This window comes from Giraffa tippelskirchi, chromosome 13 (genome assembly GCF_054371585.1).
Source record: "Giraffa tippelskirchi isolate mGirTip1 chromosome 13, T2T-mGirTip1v1.2.pri, whole genome shotgun sequence".
Lineage (NCBI taxonomy): Eukaryota > Metazoa > Chordata > Mammalia > Artiodactyla > Giraffidae > Giraffa > Giraffa tippelskirchi.
Genome location: NC_137287.1, coordinates 9,654,298 through 9,663,073, shown reverse-complemented (window position 1 = coordinate 9,663,073; position 8,776 = coordinate 9,654,298). Strand labels below are relative to the sequence as shown.

Here is an 8,776-nt window from a genome sequence, read left to right as displayed (position 1 = left end):
ATGACCAAACAAAAAGAAAAACCAACCAAACACACAGAGCTGTGGTCTGGCTCTGTCTGAGAGAGGGGTTCTGATTGGTTCTTCTTGGGGACCTGCCCCATCTCCTGGGCCAATCACTACTAAGAACAGATGGAATATTATGGTTGCGCTTCCCTGGTAGCTCAGTCGGTAGAGAACCCGCCTGCAATGCAGGAGACCCCAGTTCAATTCCTGGGTCGGGACGTTTCCCTGGCGCTGAGATACCCACTCCAGTATCTTGGGCTTCTCTGGTGGCTCAGATGGTAAAGAATCCGCCCGCAATGAGGGAGACCTGAGTTCAATCCCTGGGTTGGGAAGATCCCCTGGAGGCTGTCTAGGCAACCCACTTCAGTATTCTTGCCTGGAGAATCCCCATGGACAGAGGAGCCTGGCAGGCTACAGTCCATGGGGTCGCAAAGAGTCAAGACATGACTGAGCAACTAAGCACAGCACAGCACAGGCTTGGGTTCGCCACTGCTGTTTAGGTGGGCCTTGATGGAGGGGAAAATGACACATCTGTGATCCTACCAAAACCCATGGAGAAAGGGAGAGGAGCCGTTCTCCCAGAGGAAACACGGGGATGGACCCTCTAGCCAGTAGTTTGTTCAAAGGGCCCTCCATCCTCTCCCTGTGACCCTGAGCGCTTTCTCCCATCAGGGCACCCAGTGAGGGACCCTGGTTTGGGGCTAATGTAAGAAAGAGGAAGCCCCAAGGACGCTGCATCTCCTGACTATTTAGACACCACAGTCCACGTACTACTCTACAGGAGGGAGAAAACGGAGCATAGTGGGCCACGCAACTCAGCCCCAAACTCCGGGGCCATGCGCATCTGTGATTTTTAAGCCACGCCCCAAGCACTCTGAAGGCCCAACCAGCATCGAAGACTCTGAGCCAAGGTGTCAGCGTCTCCTGGACGGCCCCATTCAAACGGCAAACGGGGTTAAGAACAGAGGGAGACATCACACAAGCAGGGGTCACGATCATGTCTGGAGGCTGGGCTTGCGCAGTGTCATTTCCGATGGGGTCGGTGATACTAACGGGTTAAAGTGAATTCCTCGAAGAGCAGACTCCAGTCTCTCCCAGGAAGAGGAAGCTTGGGGGTGTATCCTGTTTCAGAAGCTCTGAGATGAGGAGGGGTTCCAGTCAAGGTCTTGGGACTAGAACTCACATCTCCAGCCTCCCTCCCCTGTGCCTTTGCAGCCATCCATCTACAAAAGAGAGATCACAGCAAAATATCATCTCCCCTGCCCTCATTTCCTTCTGATTTAACCTGCAGCTTGCTTGTCCCTTCCCTGTGGGGCCGGGGGAGCCTGGGGGAAGGAGGTCCCTGAATCGGGCAATCCAAGCTAATAACAATAATCAGGGGCCATAACTGCTTGTTTCTGCTTCATTGGGCTCTTCCATCCCCAACTGGATCAGAAACCTTTTGAGGAGCCCAGGGTGACAGTGAGATAGCGGGAAAATATACTCCCCACCCCCACCCCAGGAGGAGAGAAGATGCAGGGTTGGTGCTTGCTTTGCCTGTTTACAGGCTGTGTGAGAGCATTCTAATCACTAAGGATTCTGGAGCCTTGGTCTTCCCCTCTGCCAAATGGGTATACTGGTGCCTCCCTCCCCAGTGAGGAGACTTGTACAAGGACCTAGGACTGAGCACACAGGAGGCCTCTTGCTTCCTGCCCCTTCTGGAGGCTCAGGTCAATTGTTGCCCTCTCTGTATCCCCCACGGGCCCAGAACCAGCCCCTGATTGACTGGTTGGTTAATTAATGTAGAGACCAGGTCTCCACCAGGACATTTTCTGATGATAAAAAAAATCCCTGGAGAATGAAATGTTATGTGTCACTTGTCAACAAGGCCCTGCACTTCTCAGTGAAATAAGCATCTGATTCTGGAAAAACTTAATTAAAACTGCTGTTGGCACTCAAGTGATTTACACCATCATTCCCAGCCTGCGCCTGGTGATTCCCTAGGGAGACACCAATTATCTCCTGGGGATGTTGTGAAATTCTCTCAAAATACTCCTCTAAACAACATGAATCTTTAATTCACCTTAACTTAAAAAAATAAGCAAAGGAAAGAAAAGCAAATCATGCGGCACTTTACCCGGAAAAACCCCAAAGTTTGGAGCCAAGTGAAACCTAAAAGAAACAGGAGGCCCGAGAGGATGGGTCAAGCTCCAGCGTTCCCTGGTTCAGCACTGGTTGAAGGTCCACTTATGTGCTGGTCACTGGGCAAAATCCCCAGGCCCACTCTTTTTTTTTTAATTTTATTTTTAATTGGAGGATAATTGCTTTACAATATTGTGTTGTTTTCTTCCATACAACAACATGAATCAGCTATAAGTATACATACATCCCCTCCCTCTTGAGCCTCCCTCCCACCCAACCCCCCATTCCCACTCTTTTCCCATCTGACTTGAGAGGAAATGGGCTTTGTAAACAGAGGTGATGGACCTCTTGGTTTCTCTGTCCCCAGCAGCAAAGCCTGGAATTATCAGCTTCTTGCCTGAACCCAGAATTGGCAAATATCCTCAGGGAAATAGCAGCTACAGGTTGTTAGCTCACCTCCCTGCCATCTCCCCACACCAAATTCTTAGCCCCTCTGGTCCTTGGGTGTTTTGTTTTGCTTTAATATTTACTTTATTTGTTTGTTTTTATTTGGCTGTATTGGGTCTTAATTGCTGCACAAGGGATCTCTGAGCTTTGTTGTGGCATGCAGGATCTTTATTTACAGTGTGAGAACTCACCACATGGTATCTTTTGATCTTCACTGTAGCATTCGAACTCTTAGTTGCAGCATGTGGGATCTAGTTCCCTGACCATGGATTGAACCCCGGGCCCCCTGCATTGGAAGTTCGGAGTCTTGGCCACAGGACCACCAGGGAAGTCCCCGCTCTGGTCCTTGTTGCTTTCACGGTGCTTTTGCCTTTAAACAGAAGCTTTTGTATTTTTTCTAATTTTTCTCATGGTTCTTAACAAGAACACTGATCTGCCCTTAGGATTCCACCCTCCCTAGAAGTGCAGGTTCAAAATTATATATCTGTGCCCATGAAATACGGAGAAGGCAACGGCAACCCACTCCAGTACTCTTGCCTGGAAAATCCCATGGACAGAGGAACCTGGTAGGCTGCAGTCCATGGGGTCGCTAAGAGTCGGACACGACTGAGCGACTTCTCTTTCACTTTTCATTTTCACGCATTGGAGAAGGAAATGGCAACCCACTCCAGTGTTCTTGCCTGGAGAATCCCAGGGACGGCAGAGCCTTGGTGGGCTGCTGTCTATGGGACTGCACAGAGTCGGACATGACTGAAGCGACTTAGCAGCAGCAGCCCATGAAATACAGAGCTGAGTTTGCAGGGAATAAATGTATTCATGCATTCATTCAACAAATACTCATTATGTGAGAGTCAATATCTCTGGGCCGATCACTATGTGGGAAAGAGGACACCTCTCCATCAGAGAGTGAATGTTGACTCTGAGTTGTTACAAACAGCTGAGTCTCTCCACCCCTCTGGGCTGCTATAGGACCAGATGGTCCACCTTCTTTCTGCTAGGGGAGTATTTTCAGTTAGGGGAGTATTTAGCCCTGTGTGACCCTCTTTCCTTTCTAGTCGGCTTTCAAGGCTCTTGGTGACCTGGCTTCATCTGGAAAAATAAAGTGTCATGTAGGAATGGAAAATATCTGGCATATGTATCACCTTATCTATTTCGGTACCCATGCCAGGCATCACTAATCAATCATGAACTTTTTCTCTCTAAACTAAGATATGGCCTCAGAATCACATTCCTCACAGTGCTCCAGGTTGCCACTACCAATTGATTACAGAAATCAAGCAAGACAAAACTCTTTTGGCCAGAGAACTAGTCTTACCCCTCTCCATCTTAAGTTTCTTCCCAGATTCCACTCCTGAGCTTGACTTCAGGTACCTGGAACTTGAACTTCAGTCTCCAGCTCAGACACTATCTTCTCTGACCTTCCACATGCTTTATCCCACCATTGCAGATGGCCCCCTGGATTTCAAACCTTTAGCTCTCTTCAATCACTTTCAATCTTAGTCCAAGTTCACTCACTCTGGTGACTGTCTCCTTTCTGTATTCCCAGGCAAGCTCAGTGTCACCATCTCCCCCTTTATCAAGAGCCCTTCCACCCTCTTCCCAGCCATCTGGGCACCACTTGACTCAATTCATTGCCTTGAAGATTATGTTACAAGCCAGTGCTTCAATTGCCTCCACTTGAATGTGGATTAGGAGGCCTGACTTCTAGGCCCAGCTTTGCCTCTAGCTGGGGCACCTCAGATGAGCACTGACCCTTTCCAAGCCTGTTTATCTTGATGTGGAAATTGAAGGGTTTGAAATATAGTCAGGAGAGCAAATAGCTAGCAAGCATACTGCCGCCTCCTATTTCCCAGTCCATGGCAGACATTGCTAATCAACTTGAGACTGTTTCCCATTAAGTTCAGACTCACCAACCCAGGGCTCCAGGAAACTGCTGCCATCGCTGGAATAGACCCACAGGAGAAAATTTATTTATCATCCCTGCATCACTAATGCCCTAATTGTTTGTCCTACAGCAGTTCCTTGAACTTTCCCTAGGCTCTCTAAACCCTCAGTTCGAGCCATTCCATGTACAGGAGACAGAATAATGGTCCTACAAAGATGTCCCCATCTGAATCCCCACAGCCTATGAATATGTCATCTTATGGGGCAAAGGGAACTTTGCAGGTGTGATTAAGTTAAGGATCTTGCAGTGGGGATGATCCGGGATCATCCAGAGGTCTATTGTAATCCCAGTTTTTATAAGAGGGAGGCAGGGGACTTCCCTGATGGGTCAGTGGTGGCAGCGAAACATGTGGAGCAGTAGCCCCTCGCTGCAGAACTCAGAGGTCCCAAGTGTGAAACTGCATGGCAGGGATCTGCCCTAGAATGGATAAAGTCTTACTTGCCCTCCTGAGTTTTGATCTCTGAGAGAGCAGGGACCCTTCTGCTCCTCCTTCATGTCACTACAGACACAGGGCCTGCTGCACACAAGGAGCACAATAAATCCTAATAGGATGACTGGCTGGGTAGATGGATGGATGATGGGTAGATGGATGGATGGATGGATGGATGGATGCATGAACGGATGATGGCTTGAGAAATGAATGAATAGATGCATGGATGGATGGATGGATGGATGGGTAGATGAGTTTGTGAGTGAACAAATAAATGACAGAATGAATAAAACATCTGCTTCTGGATAACTGCCCTTGAGTATGACCCCGTCTCCTGCCCTTTTTCCACCTAATCTTCTAGGAAATAAAACATCTCATCCCCAGATAAAAGGAGTTTGAGGCCTCAAGGGAGTGGTATGTGAGATATTTGGGCTTGGATAAGGGGTTACCCAAACCACATCACGAGACCCATGCTGTCCCCAAGGATGGTAAGAGATGTGGGTCTGACCCTGCCCAGCTGTTAACCCAGACCTGTTAACCAGAGACCTCATGGCTACCCCCCAGATCCTGAGAGAAATAGGTTTGAGTCCCCAGAAGCAGGGGCCCCAAAACCATAATTCACTCAGAGGCCTAGGCAGGCCCCAGGAAAGGGCTTCCTCATCCACCAAAATGACTACAAGAGCCAGAAACACTCTATCCTCTGCTTGAACAGACATTCTAGGGTATCTCCAGTCCTGCCTTATCCATGGCTCAGCCATCTCTGTGGGATTAGGGATGTGAATCTGGGAAAACTCATATAAAGTGACCTTTTAAAGGACTGCAGTCACCCTTGAAAGGAAAAACATAGGAAGCAGGATATACAGAGATAAAGAATTAAGCCTTTGGACTCAAAATGGCTTGGCCCAGCTCCACCGTTCACTAGCTGTATGCCCTTGGGAGAGTCACTAAACTATAAGCCAGCTTCTGCCACTACAAAATCAGTGTAATTCTCATCTCATGAGGTCATTTCAGGAATTAAATGGCATAGGGTCTGGAAAACCTCACACGGAAGCAATTGCATGAAGCGAGTCTCCAGTGGTGGCCGAGGTGGTGAAGATGGTGACAGTGTGATTTCCGGTGGGGACGATCAAGCCTGAACCCAAACCAGCAGGATGAAAGGAAGAATGAGATCTGTCACTGTGGCTTAATAAAAAATATCTGTGATCTTTGTTCTCAGCTCCTCGCACAAACCTTCAAAACTTCTTGAAATTTCTTGAATGATAAGAGTGTCTTTATAAAAAGTCCCCTTTGACCCATGGCTGAGTCCCTTAGGTAGCTTCAGGACAGGGGGCTGAGCTCCAGAAAAAGCAATTTGATTAGAGGGTTAGAACTTCCACCCCCTCCCCAGAAGGGGAGGCGAGACGGGCTGGAGATTGAGTTCGGTTATGTGGCAATTATGCCTAGTGATGAAAATTCGGATAAAAACTCAGAAACAATGAAGCTGGGAGAGCTTCCAGATTGGTGTGTAGATCCCAGGCTGTGGAGGTGGCACCATGGGAGAAGGGTCAGAAGTTCTGGGCCCCTCCCATCCCTGGCCCTCTGCATCTCTTCCACGTGGCTGTTTCTGAGCTGTATTCTTTCTAATAAAACTACCATCATGAGTATAGGGCTTTCCCTATCTATAATAGTCAGGACATGAAGGCAACCTAGATGTCCATCGACAGATGAGTGGATAAACGAGATGTGGTACGTATATACAGTGGAATATTACTCAGCCATTAAAAGGAATGAATTTGAGTCAGTTGAACTGAGGTGGACGAACCTAGCGCCTGTTATACAAGTGAAGTGAATGAAAAAGACAAAACAAATATCGTGTATTAACACATATATATGGAATCTAGAAAAATGGTACTGATAAACCTATCCGCAGGGCACGAGTAGAGACGGGGACATAGAAAATGGACTTGTGGACACAGCAAGGGAAGAAGAGAGTGGGACAAACTGGGATAGTAGCATTGACATATGTATACTACCACATGTAAAATAGTAGCTGGTGGGAAGCTGCTGTATAGCACAGAGAACTCAGCCTGGTGCGGTGTGATATCTAGAGGGGTGGGGTGGTGGGAGGGAAGTTCAAGAGGGAAGGGACAGACGTATACTTGTGGCTGATTCACGCTGTTGTATGGCAGAACCCAACACAACATTGTGAAGCAATTATCCTCCAATCACGAATAAATGTAAAAAATAAGTATAGTGCTTTCCTCGATTCTGAGGGTTGTTCTGGCAAATTCTCGAACCTGAGAGGGAGTGTGGGAACCCAAGAACTGTAGTCACCAAGCCCCAGCTGGCTGAACAGCTTGAGAATACCCAAGACTTGCAGCCGGTGTCTGAAGTCAAGGGGACCAGTCTGTCAGACTGAGCTCTTAAGCGGTGGGGTCTGTGCTATATCCGGGTAGTCAATGTCAGAGCTGAACTGAATAGCAGGACACCCGGTTGGTTTCAGAGAGTGACCTTGGAGCAGAGTGACGTGAATGGGGTGCAGGCAAGGAGTTTGGCGGTGGGGGATGGGTGCAGAGGAGGAGTAAGGAGAAGGGAGCTCACAGTTGAAAGTATCCAAAGCCCCATCCCTCCCCCTCTTCCCTCTGCTTCTCTCCTCCAGCCCCGCCCCCTCTGGCCCCATCTTTCCTAAGTCCCAGGAAACAGAAAGATGGGTGTGGAAAGAAGATGCGGCCAAAGCCAGGGTTGATCTGAGAGGGAGAGCCTCAGGCCCCACTCGCCCATCCCAAGCTGAAGACAAGTCCCCTGCCTCATTTTTCTGCACCATTCACAGGCGTCCTACGTTTAATCCGCAGACTAGTAACTCCGTGGAAAGAGGGTATGGGACCCCAGACCAGTGAGGAGGGCCAGGCTCGGGAAGACAGATGCCTGAGAAGTGGTAGGCATCCTCCCAGGCTGTGACAGCGCTCCAAAAGAAGATCTATTCCAAGGAAGATCTGTTCCATGACAAATGCCCCCCCAGAGGAAAACTTGCTCGAAGTGTTAATAGCAGAATCCATAAGAAAAAAAGGTTCCTGTGAACAGAACATATTCTTGAGGGGCCGCTTTGCTTCTTGCTGTGTAGTTATGACCCTCCAAGGAAGGCTGTCTTCCTGACAATTGCTTGTTTCCGGAGAGCAGAGGGCCTGAGTTTGACAGAACAGGACAAACATCTTTCAGCCACGCAGGCGACAGGAGAAAATGGTAGAGGGGTGGGGGGAGCCAGTGGCCAAAACACTGCAGTGAAAAACAAGTCTGGGAGATCTGCATTTAAAACATCAGTCTGTTCTCTACCAGTGATGTGACCTTAAGCAAGTCAACCCTTCCCTCTGCCTTGGTTGCCTCAGTTTCCAACCAGGGGTAAGGTTATCCATGCAAAGTGGGGTACATGTGTGTGTGTGTGCTCAGTTGCGTCCGACTGTTTGCAAACCCATGGACTGTAGCCTGCCAGGCTCCTCTGTCCAAGGAATTTTTCAAGCCAGAAAACTGGAGTGGGTTGCCATTTCTTCCTTCAGGGGGTCTTTCTGACTCGAGGATCTAACCCACATCTCTTGCATCTCCTGCATTGGCAGGTGGATTCTTAACCACTGTGCCACCTGGGTTTGGGGAGGATAAAATGAAATGATGCATAGTAAGATTCTTGGCCCAGAAGAGGAATCCAAATTGATCTATATATTGACCTATATATTTCTATCCCGCACTGCTGTGTGAACCACCAAATTGATCTAGTGGCTTTAATGCAATTCCTATCAAAGCCCAGCAACAGACAATTTTTTTCTTAAATATATGGAAAGGCAAAGGAAGTAGAGTAGACC

At 48.4% G+C, this 8,776-nt stretch overlaps 1 long non-coding RNA gene across 1 annotated transcript in view; it reads right to left on the bottom strand.

The window, feature by feature from the left end:
- LOC145532589 (uncharacterized) overlaps positions 1-8,776 on the bottom strand; it is a 571,872-nt gene that overhangs the window by 462,082 nt on the left and 101,014 nt on the right. The gene's annotated exons all lie outside the window — the stretch shown is intronic.